The sequence below is a fragment of the Diabrotica virgifera genome, chromosome 3 (genome assembly GCF_917563875.1).
Source record: "Diabrotica virgifera virgifera chromosome 3, PGI_DIABVI_V3a".
Taxonomy (NCBI): domain Eukaryota; kingdom Metazoa; phylum Arthropoda; class Insecta; order Coleoptera; family Chrysomelidae; genus Diabrotica; species Diabrotica virgifera.
In genome coordinates this window covers 81425896-81441859 of record NC_065445.1, presented here as the reverse complement: position 1 = coordinate 81441859, position 15964 = coordinate 81425896, and positions in this window count along the sequence as shown.

The following is a 15964-nucleotide window of genomic DNA, read 5'->3' as shown; positions in this document are numbered from 1 at the left end:
ATTGGGTATCTTTTCAACGTGTTTTCAATCTTTATTCTTTGTTTGGAAAAGTGATCACAACAACACTGAATATAGCCGCAGTTGGCCGTGACGTCACACTCCGGCGGTCTTTCAGATTAAAACAAGACATACGTAATTTTTTGCACGGATAGCTTTGATCCCAATAATTGTGGATCGCTCGTTATCTTATACTTACTCCGGAAAAAAGGTGAAGTCATAAGTTTGGTTTTTTAGTTACAGATAAAAAGTTATTTGCTCACACTCTTGTGAGACTCTCTGGAGATGGTAGGAAGAAGAGGAAAAATTGTAAGCAATGTTACAGTGAACTTCGAAAAACGCTAAGCAGTAGAAAAGCTAGCAGTAAAGTATCCAAAGTGATAAGTTATTGTGCAGATTGTCCTGGGCAACCAGGAATGTGTCTTTCTTGTTTCAATAAAACTCATAATCCATTGTGATAAAAAGTATTATTTTGTTTTCAAAGAATTTAATGAAGATACTTAAAGAGAAGTGATTTAAATGTATTTTGTAGACCGTTGATAAAATACTGTATACATTCATATTTTGATGTATTTGATTGTGCTCAGAGATAAGTATTGTCTTAAATCCATGTTAGTGTATAGCACAATTAATAGTAAAAATAAATAGTCAACATCTACTTTTTCTTAGTCTAGGCACAGAATAAATAACTAGTGGTCTAGGTTCTATCTTAAGCCCGAATTAGACGAGGCTAGTTTCTTAAGCTAGGATAGCAAGCTAGATATCCCAGTGTCCTAGCCTGAGTTACTGTCCTGGCTTGGCGCATGCTAGAACGGTTTACATGTGGCTAGGAAATTTTAAGCCAGTAGCTAGTACTATTGCGAGATCAATAGAGCAACAAATCCACTGAAAATTGTAAATATTTCTAAAAAAAAAAACAATGTTTGACTGAAACCTGTGTTTCATATTCTGTTGAGTTTTGTGATGCCAAAAATTCAACAACAGCATACTATTATGAGAGAGGCTTTACCAGCAAGAGTAAATGTGGAGATCACTATAGATTTTCTTTCATTTGGCGTTAGTTACAGAAGACTGAGTGATTTTTATCGGGTCTCAAGGTGTTCCATATCTAAATTCATACCAGGGGTCTGTGAAGAAATCTGCAAGGCATTGCAAGAAAGCATAAAGGTATTATTAATCTAGGGACTTAGTTTTGGCATATTAATTTTAGAAGCACGTGGTTATATCTTCGAAATAATAAAACAGGTCGACACTACTCACTTGTCGTTCGAAAACACTAGCTTTGCCGGCCAGAAGAGGGTGGTACACAGCCAGGATAGTAAAATCAGGAGAGAGGGACGCAAGTAGCTTAACAAAATAGAACTCCATACTATTAAACTAGCTTAAAGACACTGGCTTACTGTCTTTATCACTAGCTTACTAGCCTACACGCGAAGCTAGTTCTGTATACATGAAGCTAGTAATACTAGCTTGCTAGTTTTAAAGCACTAGCATGCTATCCTAGCTTGAAAAACTAGCCTCGTGTAATCCGGGTATAGAGAATCGAATATGAAGCCAGTAGCAATAAACAATGGGTACAACCAAGAAACAATTAACAAAATTTTAAACCAAACACTCTATAAGAAAGCCCGGAAATTAGTCTTCTCACCCCTACAGAAAAAAAATCCCAGTACCTTCATAACATATACCGGTAAGTGGTCTACCCCAAAATCCCGACAGCCACAATCCCGACAGCCAAAATCCCGACACGCCAGAATCCCGACAGGTTTGATAAGTTCCTTTTTAACATATAATTACATTTATTTCTGGTTTTTTGTTTATGGCCATCCGTTTTTTATTTTTTGTTACTAAACAAAAGTATTTACCATTTAATATGAACTAATTTTCTAAATAAAATTTCTAACATGGGTATATAAATTAAATTATTATTTTTTTGCCAATATATAGTCCAATAATATATGTATAAGCAAATCCTGAATTCAAGTTTACTTTCATATAATAGATATTATGTTACTTACAACCTTCCATTTCAGTAAGTATAGCTTTTATATTACAAAATGAAGTGTTTAATGATTTTTTCTTTTAAAATACATAATAATTAGTACCGGTACTTATTAGTAAGTAATTAATTTTTCAATTTCAATACTCTATAATATGATTTGGTATTGAATTTGAAAAGGAAACATAAATATTCAAAATGTAGTGGTCGAGATTTTTGCTTATGCGAGGATTGTTGCATGTCGGCATTTTGGCCTGTCGGGATTCTGGCGTGTCGAGATTCAGATTGTTTTAGCCGTCGGGATTTTGGCTGTCGGGATTTTGGGCACCACCGACCGGTAAGATATACAGGTAAGATATCAACAAAATAAGCCAAACACATAAAAAGAAGGGAATAACGCCAGCTTTCAGAACTAACAACAACTGAAGCAAATACATTATGAACAATAATTGCCGAAAGAAAAAACAATTACGGAGAAAAAACATTTACAAACTGAGATGTGGTGAGTGTCCAAAAACTTACTTCGGTCAAACTGGCAGAACCTTTGACAAATAGATATCAGAACACAAAAGGGCTTCCAACAATAGAAAAACAGATTCTACATACGTACTACACCTTCAAGATCAAAATCATTCTTTTAATGAACAGTTTCAAATTCTTCATATTCAAAATAAAAGTCTTAAGGAATGTTTATTAGAACTATGGAAATTAATAAATTAAAAATACCGATATAATTCTTAATGACCAACTTGAGGCAACCTATTCATTTACTTACTTACTTACTTTACTCCTTTTGATTCCATTTGGAACATAGGACCTCTACAGTCCCCCTCCATTCATCTCTGTTTCTGGCCAGGGCTTTCACTTCTTTCCATGTTAACCCATTGTCTTCTAGCTTTCTGGTAATATTTCTTTTCCAGGATGTCATTGGTCTGATTTGTTTTCTTTTTCCAGTTGGTTGGTAATCCAGGGCTTGTTTGGTTATATCATCTTCATTTTTCCTTAATGTCGTTTCGTAATATCGTTTTGGCTATCGGCTCTTGATTAGTTTTTCTCCAAAGTTCCTTGTTATCTATCCGATTTGGCCAATATATTTGCAATATTCGTCTAAGGCATCTATTTACAAATGTTTGAACCTTTTGTATAATCTTTTTCTCTATTTTCCAAGTTTCTGCTGCATATAACAAAATGATCTTTAGATTTGTATTAAATATCCTGATTTTGGTTTTGGTTGTTAATTTATTAGATTCCCATGTTTTTTCAGCATATAGAACGCATTTTGGGCTTTAGTTATCCTTCCATTATTTTCCTCTTCTATTCCACCGCTAGCGTCAATTATGCTTCCCAGATAGCAAAACTTCTGTACATTTTCTACTTCTTCTCCTTCAATGAATATACCCATTTTTCTTTCCGTATTTATCTTCATAAGTTTGGTTTTTCTTGTGTTAATCTCTAGTCCTATTTTTCTTGCTTCTTTTGTCACCTTTTCTGTTTTTTCTGCATATGTTGTCTTTTTTCGGACACCAGACATATATCATCTGCAAAGTCTAGATCTTCAAGCTGACCGAAAGCATTCCATCTAATTCCTGTTTTATTTTTCGTTGCCTTCTTCATGACCCAGTCGATTAAGATCAAAAATATGGTTGGAGATAGAATACACCCCTGTCTGACTCCACTGTCTATGTTGATTGGTTCTGTGAGTTTCCCATTGTGCATGATTTGTGCGGTATAGTTTTCATAGAACATTTTGATAATTCTTATGTATTTTAATGGAATTCCATATCTCTTTAATATTTTCCACATTATTTCTCTGTTAATCCGGTCAAAGGCTTGTCTAAAGTCAATGAAATTTATATAGATTTTGCTCTGCCATTCTATTGTTTGTTCTACAATGTTTCTTAATGTGTTAATATGATATGTGCATGCTTTGTTACTTCTGAAGCCCGCTTGGTTTGGTCTTAACAACTGGTCTATAGTTTCTTTCATTCTTTCTAGTATCATCCTTGTCATGACTTGACTCACTGTAGAAAGTAGTGTTATTGCTCTCCAATTGTTGCAATTCGTTTGATCTCCCTTCTTGGGTATCTTTACAATTATACCTTTTTTCCAATTATCACGTATTCTCTCCTCCTGCCATATTCTGTTTATTAGTACATACAGGATTTCTTCCGATGTTTCTCTATCTGCTTTCAGTAGTTCTGTGGTAATGTTATCTATTCCAGCTGCTTTCCCTCTTTTCAGCTGTTGTATTGCTTTACTTACTTCTTTTTTTGTGAATTCCGATTCGGTGAAGCTTAGTTCTTCCTTTATTTCTTCATTTTCCATTTCGTGTTCTATTATTCTGTTGGCATATACTTCTCTAAAATTTTCGATCCATCTCTCAACTATTTCCTTTTCATTCTTCAATATTTTCCAGTTTTTGCCTTTTACATGCTCAACGTTCATTTTTCCGCGCGAGATTAGTTTTTTCGTCGTTTTATATAGAGTTCCCATGTCGTTGTTTTTTGCTGCTGTTTCTGCTTCTATTAACAGTTCTTCGTTATATTGTCTTTCGTCGTTTCTTGCACTTTTTTAAATTCTTTATCTTTCTCTCTATATTCTCTCTTCATTTGTTCCCTATTACCCCAGGCTGTGGGTGAAAAAACGTGATATAATTCAGGAATTTTTGAAACCTATCAGGTGTTGTAAAGGACGATGCCAGGAATAACTTATACTAAAATGTGACCAAAAATATTGTGAGCTTTTTTTTCTATTGCGATTTTCATTTGTTAAATTTGCAATTTTTAAAGATTTTTAATTTTGCAGCTTAGGATATTGATTCTAGAGAAAAACTTTTTAATAGAAAGTTGTAGTAACTTAAAAAACCTACAATTTGAGCTATGGTAAGTTTAATTTTGTTTATTGGTTATTGCCAAACAGCCTGCGAAAGGTCCAAAATGGCCGTTTTTTACAATTGCGGTATTTATTGTACAAATAATTTTTTTTATCTTTTGAAGCTTTAAAATGAAGATCTTTCAATTCTAAACAGAAAAAAAATTTAAGGCCGGATTAACGAATTTGTTGCTTAGATATTATAAATTGTTTATCCCAAGAGGTCAAATGTCGAAGGCTATAACTGTTTGAAAAAAAATCGTAGAGAGTTGGTGAAACATCCAATCTCCTTCTAAAGAGTTATATTTTCATATTCTGATGTAAATAAATGCGAAAACATTTTAAACCTCTAAATTTTGGGTTTGAAAATAAGGGGGCAAATTTCGTTATAAACATTTAGAGCTGAAGCGGCCCTGTACATCCTATGAGTTTTTAACTTACAGATTATTGTTGCTGAAGACGAAGCAAAGATTTACAAGAAAATAAAAAATTTCTACGATTAACTGAAGCCGAGCTAAATGTTGGGATTGAAAATAAGGGACAAATTTCGATAAAAACATTTAGACCTGAAGCGGCCCTGTACATCCTATGAGTTTCTAACTTACAGATTATTGTTTCCGAAGAAGAAATGAAGATTTATAAAAAATAAAAATTTTCTACAACCAACTGAAGCCGAGATAATTATTGCTTTTTTCTTAAACCGTAGTGCCTTTATTTATAACAATTAAGAAATTATTTTACAGCCATTGACTAAAGAATGACTTATATTATCTTAAAATAAAAATTACTATAAAATATAGTTACATTTAATTATTAAAAATTATTTTTAAAGTCGGTGCTTTTGCGAGCGGCCGAATTTTGCCAATCGCCCGGCTCGCTTCAAATCCGCGCGCTCGGAAAATTTTTACGTAACTTGTATTAAATTTTGACCGAAAACAATTTAATAATATTACCATTATAATATACAGTATATTTACCACTGTATTTGTTTTTCTTGATAAACTTTTATATGTGAAATCTCATTTCTGAAGAAATAATATTACAAAAATGATACATATATATGAAATATATAAGTATATAAGTATATTTTTAATTTTTTCATTGTTATATAAATATAATAATAATAATAATGTTACTTCTTATTATACAATAAAAAACTTTTTCTTCTTGTAGTGACTATCCGTTTTGGATGTTGGAGACCATCATAACAATTTGGCAAACCCCATTTGGAAACTGAGAACCAGGAAGGCGAAGGATTACCTTGCTAGAAAATTTACGTACGTCGTTCAACACAACAACTACAAATCTTTTTAGAGCAGCAGTACCGATTTAGTGTGCACGTACAGATTGCCATGATGGTCGCCAACATCCAAAACGGAGAGTCACTACAAGAAGAAAAAGTTTTATATTGTATAATAAGAAGTAACATTATTATTATTATTATATTTATATAACAATGAAAAATTAAAAATATAGTTATATATTTCATATATATGTATCATTTTTGTAATATTATTTCTTCAGAAATGGGATTTCACATATAAAAGTTTATCAAGAAAAACAAATACAGTGGTAAATAGACTGTATATTATAATGGTAATATTATTAAATTGTTTTCGGTCAAAATTTAATACAAGTTACGTAAAAATTTTCCGAGCGCGCAGATTTGAAGCGAGCCGGGCGATTTGCAAAATTCGGCCGCTCGCAAAAGCACCGACTTTAAAAATAATTTTTAATAATTAAATGTAACTATATTTTATAATAATTTTTATTTTAAGTTAATATAAGTCTTTCTTTAGTCAATGACTGTAAAATAATTTCTTAATTGTTATAAATAAAGGCACTACGATTTAAGAAAAAAGAAACAATTATCTCGGCTTCAGATGGTTGTAGAAAATTTTTATTTCTTAATAAATCTTCGTTTCGTCTTCAGCAACAATAATTTGTAAGTTAGAAACCCATAGTATGTACAGGGCCGCTTCAGCTCTAAATGTTTATAACGAAAATGCCCCCTTATTTTCAAACCCAACATTTAGCTCGGCTTCAGTTGGTCGTAGGAATTTTTTATTTTTTTATGAATCTTCGTTTCTTCTTCAGCAACAATAATCTGTAAGTGTAAAACTCATAGCATGTACAGGGCCTCTTCAGCTCTAAATGTTTATAAAGAAAATTGCCCCCTTATTTTTAAACCCAAAAATTAGAGGTTTAAAAATGTTGTACGCATTTATTTACATCAGAATATGAAAATATAACTCTTTAGAAGGAGATTGGATGTATCACCAACTCTCTACGATTTTTTTTTCAAAAAGTTATAGCCTTCGACATTTGACCTCTTGGGATAAACAATTTATAATATCTAAGCAAAAAATTCGTTAATCCGGCCTTAAAATTTCTTTTATGTTTAGAATTGAAAGATCTTCATTTAAAGCTTCTAAAAAAATGAAAAATGAATATTTGTACAATAAATAACGCAAAATTGTAAAAAACGGCCATTTTGGACATTTCACAGGCTGTTTTGCAATAACCAATAAACGAAATTAAACTTACTACAGCTCAAATTGTAGGTTTTTTTAATTTACTACAACTTTCTATTTCTCTAGAATCAATATCCTAAGCTGCAAAATTAAAAATCTTTAAAAATTGCAAATTTAACAAATGAAAATCGCAATAGAAAAAAAAGCTCACAATATTTTTGGTCACATTTTAGTATAAGTTATTCCTGGCATCGTCCTTTACAACACCTGATAGGTTTCAAAAATTCCTGAATTATATCCTGAAATCGACCTATTTTTCACCCACAGCCTGGAGTATATCTCTTAGATCATTTTTTAGCATTTTACATTTAAGTAGTTTCCTTTCTTTTATTTTTTCCCACGTGCTTCTCGATAGCCATGGTTTATTACTTCTTTTTTGTATTCCTATCGTTTCTTTTTGCTGCTTGTGTATATACATGCTTGCATTTATCCCACAGCTCTTCTATCGTGGCATTTTCTGTGTTGTAAGTTTTATTATATAATTCTCTTAACTTGGTCTTATATTCTTCAGTACTTTCATTTCCGTCTTTGAGCCACTGAACGTTATATATTTCTCGTTGTTCCATTGGAGTTTTCTTACTTCTGGCACAGATTAATTTAACACAGATGCGAAACCCTGGCGATAACTCTGGTACCGAGTGTTGGTAAACTCCTCCCACTTTGAGTTACCAAAAGGGTAGTCGCTTAGTAGCTCGCTTAGTATGTAGGCTTACGCTTATTGTCAGTTCCTGAATAACCTCGACAGTACATGCGCTTATTGTAGTGTTAAATTGACGAGTTGATTATTGGGAATTTTTTCTATTTATCAAGTGTGTTTAAATAATTTTGTTATATTTTTAAAAATGGTTGGATATACGTGTATTTGTGAAGGGTGTTCATCTAAGACGGGTCATGGAATATCATTTTTTAGATGGCTTATAGTGGCTTATTTTCAGATGTAAAATAGTAAACTTTTTTAAATAGATGTTCAATATTTCTTTATTTTACAGAAATAATCTTTTGTATTATTTTGATGGCTTAGCAACAATATTTAGATCAGGGGTGGGCAAAAGCCGGGCCGCATCCGGCCCTTTTGCTTACTTTATACGGCCCATTGAGAAATCACGCAAGCAATTTTTTAAGAGCTTAATGCATACATTTTTTTCGAAACCTGAGAGAACTAATAAGTATTTTTGAAAAATTTAAACGCAGAATGAAATATTACATTATTACCGAGTGCCGTAAGTCCCTGAAAATTTTATAATGTTTATCACAGAGGTGAAAAAAAAAAGAGAAAATGTAGCGTGATTTTTAATTTCAAATTATGTCTTTCTCCTTTTAATGATGGTCAAAAGTTCTCTGTTCTTTTCCATTCTGTGCAACACCATTTCGTTCGTAATATGATCGGTCCATGGTATTTTCATAATTCCCCTAAAAAACCACATCTCAGAAGCTTGCAACTTTTTCATTAAGTCATCATTAACAATACAATAAAGAAAAAGAGAGTTGACATATCATTTTTATTATTATCCTGGTTTTTTATAGCCTTCTTCGTCTTCCGGTTGCCAGTTTCCAGGGTGAAGGTTCCTTTCCGACATTGCCTTCTGAATGCCGCCTAGCCAGGATTGTTTTGGCGTTCCTCTCTTCCTTCTTTCCCTTGGCGTCCATTTTAAAATATGTTTTGGCAGCCTGTCGTCGTACATGACCATACCAGATCAGTTATCTCCTTTGTTATTATGATGGTTGACTTGACATAACATTTTACCATCCAATATTAGATTTGAAAATTGAATCTTTGGTTACTCAGAAATTTTCTCATCTTCAAAAAGGCTTCTCTTGATTATTCTATTCTTAATCGAATTTCTGAAGTTCAGTTTTTATCTGGATCCTTGTTATTGCTTAATATAATGGATCATAATAAAAATTTCGTAATTTTACTGGGAACAAATTGTTCGCATGTACACACCAGAAAGACAGTTTGTTATTAAAAACAATACAGGATCCTTTATATTATTATTAACAGGTATCCAGATTTAGCCATTTTAGCCATACGGCTCACACTCCCTGTAAGAAAATTAACTAATCCCAGATACCTACGGTATCAAAAGGATTGAACTCTGGTGGGACTTTTTCCGTGTTATCGAGTCCTCTAGGTGACTTGGTATACAGGTGTATCTCGCAAAAATTTTCGTACACATTTATTAATTTGTTATTATTATAACAGTCAAATGTCTTTCTCCACATGCTTTAAAATGATACTTATAGTATTTTTGTCAAAAAAATTTCTTGGGCAGAGAAAAACCTCCACCAAAAACATTAGCGTACATACTGTATAGTCATCCGGCCCGGGAGACATTTTGAAAATTTAATTTTGGCCCGCGCTTAGAAGTATTTGCCCACCCCTGATTTAGATGTTTAGCCTGTACTTTAGCTACCGTTATTTTTTAATCCTTTTTCGCTTTGTTATCGAACTTGGTACTTTCAAAAGTAATTACTAGACCTCGGTTTTTCAGCACACGTATTCTAAAATATAACTGTTATCTTTATATTATACTTACTGAAAAAAGTAATTAATGTATTTATTATTAAAGGATAACGTAAACATCATTACGGCTGTTTGTCATTTTTCTAGTGATACTAGTGCAGGGTTAATCCGACATCTTAAAAATTTCATGTTAAGTACCTACCAATTTTGACATTTTCTTATCTACAACTTTTATCAGGTAATTATGAAATCTCCTCTAAAATAGTTTGTTGTGTATTGTAAGCTAATATTGTTTTTTAATTCAATAATGTATTAAAAATGAAATAGTTATGTTATTAACAAAATTCTGGTTTTGGAAAATTAATTTGATAATATAATTAAATGACTATCTACATATTATAATCTTTAAAAGTTGTCACTATTATAACATCCACTTTACTACTTTTCAAATTTGGAAGTTCCTGGAACTTGAAAATCATTATATTAACTACACTTTATCTGGTTTTGTTCTGGAAGGTTATACCTGGATTTCCCAAATTACTGTCACCAAACGACTGTCACTTTTCTAATACCTAGTTTACTTTCTCTTGTTTTGTTAAGGACAAAACTTTGTTTTGTTTTGTTTTGTTTTGTAGCTAGTTTACTTTCTCTTGTTTTGTACCTACCTAGAATTCCCAAATTACCCTATTATATTTATATCGTGTTCACTTCCAAGCAACTTTTTATTATTTTTCAATATATACACAGAAATTTAATAAATAACCATTAATATATCAATATTTAACGATTGTCACTTTTCTAACAGTTAGTTAACTTTCTCTTGTTTTGTTAAGCATACAGAAACTTATTAAATGACCAATGTTTTTTTAAGTCTTGTTTGTCTTAATTTTTAGTGTAAATATAGTAAATATCAAATTAGGTGTAAAAGTAAGTATTATAGACCAAATGAACTATTTTGTAAGTTATCAATTGTCTTGGTGCAAACACCGGCACAACAACTGTGCTCCTTAGTTTCAAGGTTACCAATTTTTGTACCGGCATCATAGCATAGCTTTCGCATCTGTGTTGGGTTAATCTGTGCTTATGGCTAGTTTGAGTTGGATTACTATTCATTTAGAGACTTTAAAATACAGACACATAGTAAAATAAATTACTTAAGAAAGGCACTCTGCCGAAACCGCTATATAGTGACATTAAGTTATATAGCCCAATAAATGACCGTTTTGGAGTGTAATTTCCAGGGGCAACGCCGAATTGCATGAAAATTTGGATTTAGGTTTTACTTACCCTCCACTTCAAAAGTGAATTTGTGCCGTTGGTTGCTTTTACTTGGGGGGTGACATTTACACCTTCTCGGGGGGTGAAAAACGCGTGTTTAAAATAAGGCCGGAAATGGATAAATTAACTTATTTTAAGCACCTTTTGTTCTATAAAGTTTTTTACGTAAGTCAATAATTTTCGAGTTATTCGCGGTTTAAAATGTTGATTTTTCGACAAAAAAAACTACGTTTTCAGACCGTTTTTTCCAAATAACTCAAAAAGTAAATGTTTTATCAAAAAAAATATTTTTAGCAAAAGTGTAGCCTATAAAAAAACGAAAAAAAATGGTGTACCAGTAAAGTCTACAAATTGAGTAGAAGCAAAGTTGTAGCTCATGAAAAATACGTTCTTATTCGTCTAATTCCAAATCAAATTATTCAACGCGAAATCACCGAAGAAAGAAGCGTTTTTCGGGAAAACGTTATTAACATTTTTAAAGTATCGAAAAAAAGCTTATTATTTGTTTTTTACAAAAGTTTACACCATCAAAAATAAACGAGTTACACTGAAAAAAAAAGTTGGCCCCTTTTTTTTTGGTAAAAAAAATCGTGAAAACCTCCCTCTATTTAGCACCCTAAATGAAATTAATCGTTTGGATTTACCATCTATTTTAAATCGTGACCCGTCAAAATAGCCCGGTCAAAATAGCCCCGTCAAAAAAGCCCCGTCAAAATAGCCCGAACACAAAATAGCCTCGACAAAATAGCCCGCAAACAAAATAGCCCCGACAAAATAGATCGCACACAAAATAGCCCCGGTCAAAACAGCCGCGGCTAAAATAGCCCCGGCTAAAACAGCCTCTTATAAACAATTACTTACATAATTATTTATTCAAGGTGTCCAAAAACTTTTTTTTAATTTAAATTCTTTGACAAAAAGGAAGAACGTATTCAATTTATTTAATTTAGAATGCATTTTACTGTTGCTCGATAACAGAAAAAAAATGTTTATATCATAAATTAACATTGATTTTCGCTTAACTTAAATGTTCAAACTTCCAAGAGGCAGGAAAGACAGGACTCGAGTTCTCTGAAAAGACAATTTTTATTTAATGTCGTTAAGATAAACATCTGAATAGAGGATAATTATCATTTCCGAAAAAATGTATTTTTAAGGAATTATTTCATGATGAATTCTGAAGGGAGCTTTTTTTTCGGGGCTATTTTGTCGGGGCTATTTTGTCGGCGGGCTATTATTCCGCGGCTATTTTGTCTGCAAGCTATTTTGTCGGAGCTATTTTGTGTGCGGGATATTATGTCGGGGCTATTTTGTCGGAGCTTTTTTGACGGGGCTATTTTGACGGGGTACCATTTTAAATGTATGTGTATTGTTTATATGATCTGTAAGTTTGATTGGTTTGAGGTGCTTATTTTTGAAAATATTTGGTTTCATAGTAAAAACAAATTTTCTTAAAATTTTTTAAAAATTTAATTTTTTCAAAATAACTTAAAAAGTATTAGTGATAAGAAAAATCTTAAAGATTAAAAAAATGTAGGTTTTGCTATTATAAATATGCTAGTTTATTTTGTTTCTGCGTAAGGCAAAAATTGGTTAAGATATGGCTGTTCAAAATTTGCATACACTCGTGATTAATCACCAATTCAAGCTTTCTCAATTATAACCCTTTCAAAAATAAACACTTTAAACCAGTGAGACTGACAGATAAGTAGGTAAGTAAATTGTTTGTAAAGCGGTAGCGATTAATTTCATTTGGAGAGCTAAACACGGCGAGATTTTCATGATTTTTTACAAGAAAAAGAGGGCCAACTGTATTTTGAGCGTAACTCGCTTATTTTTAATGCTAAAACTTTTGTTAACAATTAAATCAAAGCTTTTTATAAACACTTTAAAAAAGTTTAAATGGGTTTTTCCCGAAAAGTGCTTAATTTTTCGGTGATTTTACCTTGAAAGATTCGATTTGGAATTAGACGAATAAGAACGTATTTTTCATGAGCTACAACTTTGTTTTTGTTTGACTGATAGACTTTACTGATACACCATTTTTTTGGGTTTTTTATAAGCTACAATTTTGCTAGGGGTATTTTTTTCGATAAAATATTTACTTTTTGAGTTATTTACGAAAAACCGTCTGAAAACGTAGTTTTTTTGTCGAAAAATCAACATTTTCAATGGCAAATAACTCGAAAAGTATTGACTTACGTAAAAAACTCTATAGAACAAAAGTTGCTTAAAATCAGTCAATTTATCCATTTGCGGTCTTACCTTGAACGTATGTTTCTTCACCCCCGAGAAGGGGTGACTGTCACCCCCCAAGTAAAAGCAACCAACGGTACAATTTCAACTTTGAAGTGGAGGGTAAGTAGAACTTAAATCCAAATTTTCATGCAATTCGGAGTTGCCCCTGAAAATTACACGGTATCGCCGAATTTCCCGTTCATTTACTGGGCTAATAATAAAGTTTGTGAATGTTTTGAAAAAAAAAAAGGTTTCAGTGTTTTATTGTTAGTTTAAATTCTGTAATTTATGTAATTTTTCAGCTGCATATAAATTAGCTAATATGGATAGGTATATTTATAAGATGTATGACATAATTATTATGTACCGTTTAACCGTTAATTTTCATTTTCCGTTAGTAATTTTGTTTATTTTTTAGAAAAGAAGAAAGGACCATATCAATGCGGCCTTTGTGGAAAGGTGTACGCTTTTAGAAGTACAATGTTACGTCACACTAAGTTAGAATGCCAAAAGTTTCCAGGATTTCAGTGTACTTACTGTACACATTTGTCCAAAAGAAAAGACAATTTGAAAGCTCACATGAAGAATTTACATGGCGTCGATTACTCACATCACGTTTTTAATTGATAAATGTTACTAATACTTTGTACTAATACACCTAAATTCATTTTACTTTTTATTTTTTTAAATATTATTTAGGACACCTCAATACAGGCATTGGGTGCGATTAGAGCCACACAGCAAAGCATAAAATGTCTGGTATAGATTGACGGCTATACAGTTAAGTGATGAGTGCCCTAAGAACCGGCAAAATAACGCAAAAAATGTAAAATAGTACGAGACAAAGCTTAGTTCTTATACATGGCTATAGTATGGGCTGATTATCGGAGAATAGGCCATTTTTGGGAAAAGTTATTTACCAGCAATTTTATTGCTGGAATCGAAGCTTATGATTATATATTAATAATATAGGTACGCAAAGTCCGCAGATAGTGTGCTACTTTTTTTATAAACAAAATGGCGCCCGAAAATCGTGTTTTTTTTCAATTATTGCTCTACAACTCCGAAGATTTTAACTTTACATCAAAAACACTCAAATAAAAATTCACCGCAAGCAATTAAATTCTGCATAGAGATATGTTTTTTCCGATCTGCTCCGACGAAAATTTTCCTCGGAAAATCCGGGTTTTCCCAACAAAATCTTTAATTTTCAATAAAGTTTTAGATAAGTAATTATCTACCAATAATTAAATAATTTGGTGACTTAAAAGCCTTCTTGGTTTGGATTAGAGTTCCAGAAGCTGGTGAAAATTGAACGAATATTTTAGCAACAATTCAATTGTTATAGTTCTTCTAAAATCTGAGTTTTAGAGTAATCCAAAACTGATATGCAAGAATTATGTGTGAAAAGAGTAAATATTAAAGTTGACAAACAAATAGAACAACGAAAGACAAACAATACGTCAAACGAAACCCTATTAACAAACTATTAAATTGTGCTTTTTGGTTAAATAGAGCTATCAAATATTTTGGTGTCAACAAATACATATTCATATAACTTTTATGCTATCCGCTGGGAGGGTTGACATGGAGGAAATATGACATATCGGCAGTGCTTCTTATGGTGGAATAATAGGGAACTTGCATAAAATTTTAAATTCGAAGAAAATGCTATAAATCACAACAGAACATAATTTAAAATATGTTTAAAAAAAAGTTTTACAGAACACAATTAAAATCGAGATAAAATTCCAATTATAGCAGGCCGCCCAAAAGGCGCCCTCATTGGTCGTGTCGTCATATCATTATAGTATTTGATGTCCTCGCCATTAATTCGTTAGGTTTGTCATTCGTTATGACACTCGGTTTTATAAATATTTTGATAGTTCTTTTTCTTCACTATATTTTGTTAACAAAGTAATGAAATCCACCTCTTCTTTTCAAACAGATCCTTTGGAAACAAAAAAATCTACATATGCCTCTTTCACTATAGTGTCTATAATCCGGGGCAAAGCACATTTACTTTTTTATTATACAAAATATAATGGTTCACAAAAGTTCCTAACCTTTGCTTGATGAATATCACTAAAAAACTATATTCGATAGAAATTTAAGACCGAATTATGGAGGTATTATCTTAAAAATACTATACTTAGCAGAAAAAGCAGCAGATGAAGCAAAATGTCAACTTTATAGAAATTAAAAAGGCTTGAGATTAGGCAAATCTTGGCTTTTCAATCTTTGTTTACAAATAATATCAATATCACAGTCGTAACGTCACACGTCTCTTGTCAGCCTTAAAATCCATTTGTATTTTCAACGAAAACTTTTCTTTAATAAATTCGCAAAGTCTGTGTGTTACTGCGTTGCCGCTCCTGCAATACTTAGAGCATATTTATCGATGGATTCTTATGTAGTTTTATCTTCTGAATCCAAATCTGAAAACGGCATTGCGCTATCTCTAACCGTCTTCGAGATAATCTACCTCAAAGTCTAAAATGTGACGTCGCAATCCTTTTATTTTCTGCCGACATACTAAACGTCAGCTGAAATCGTTGCTAGTAAGTAGGCTAGTTTTATAAT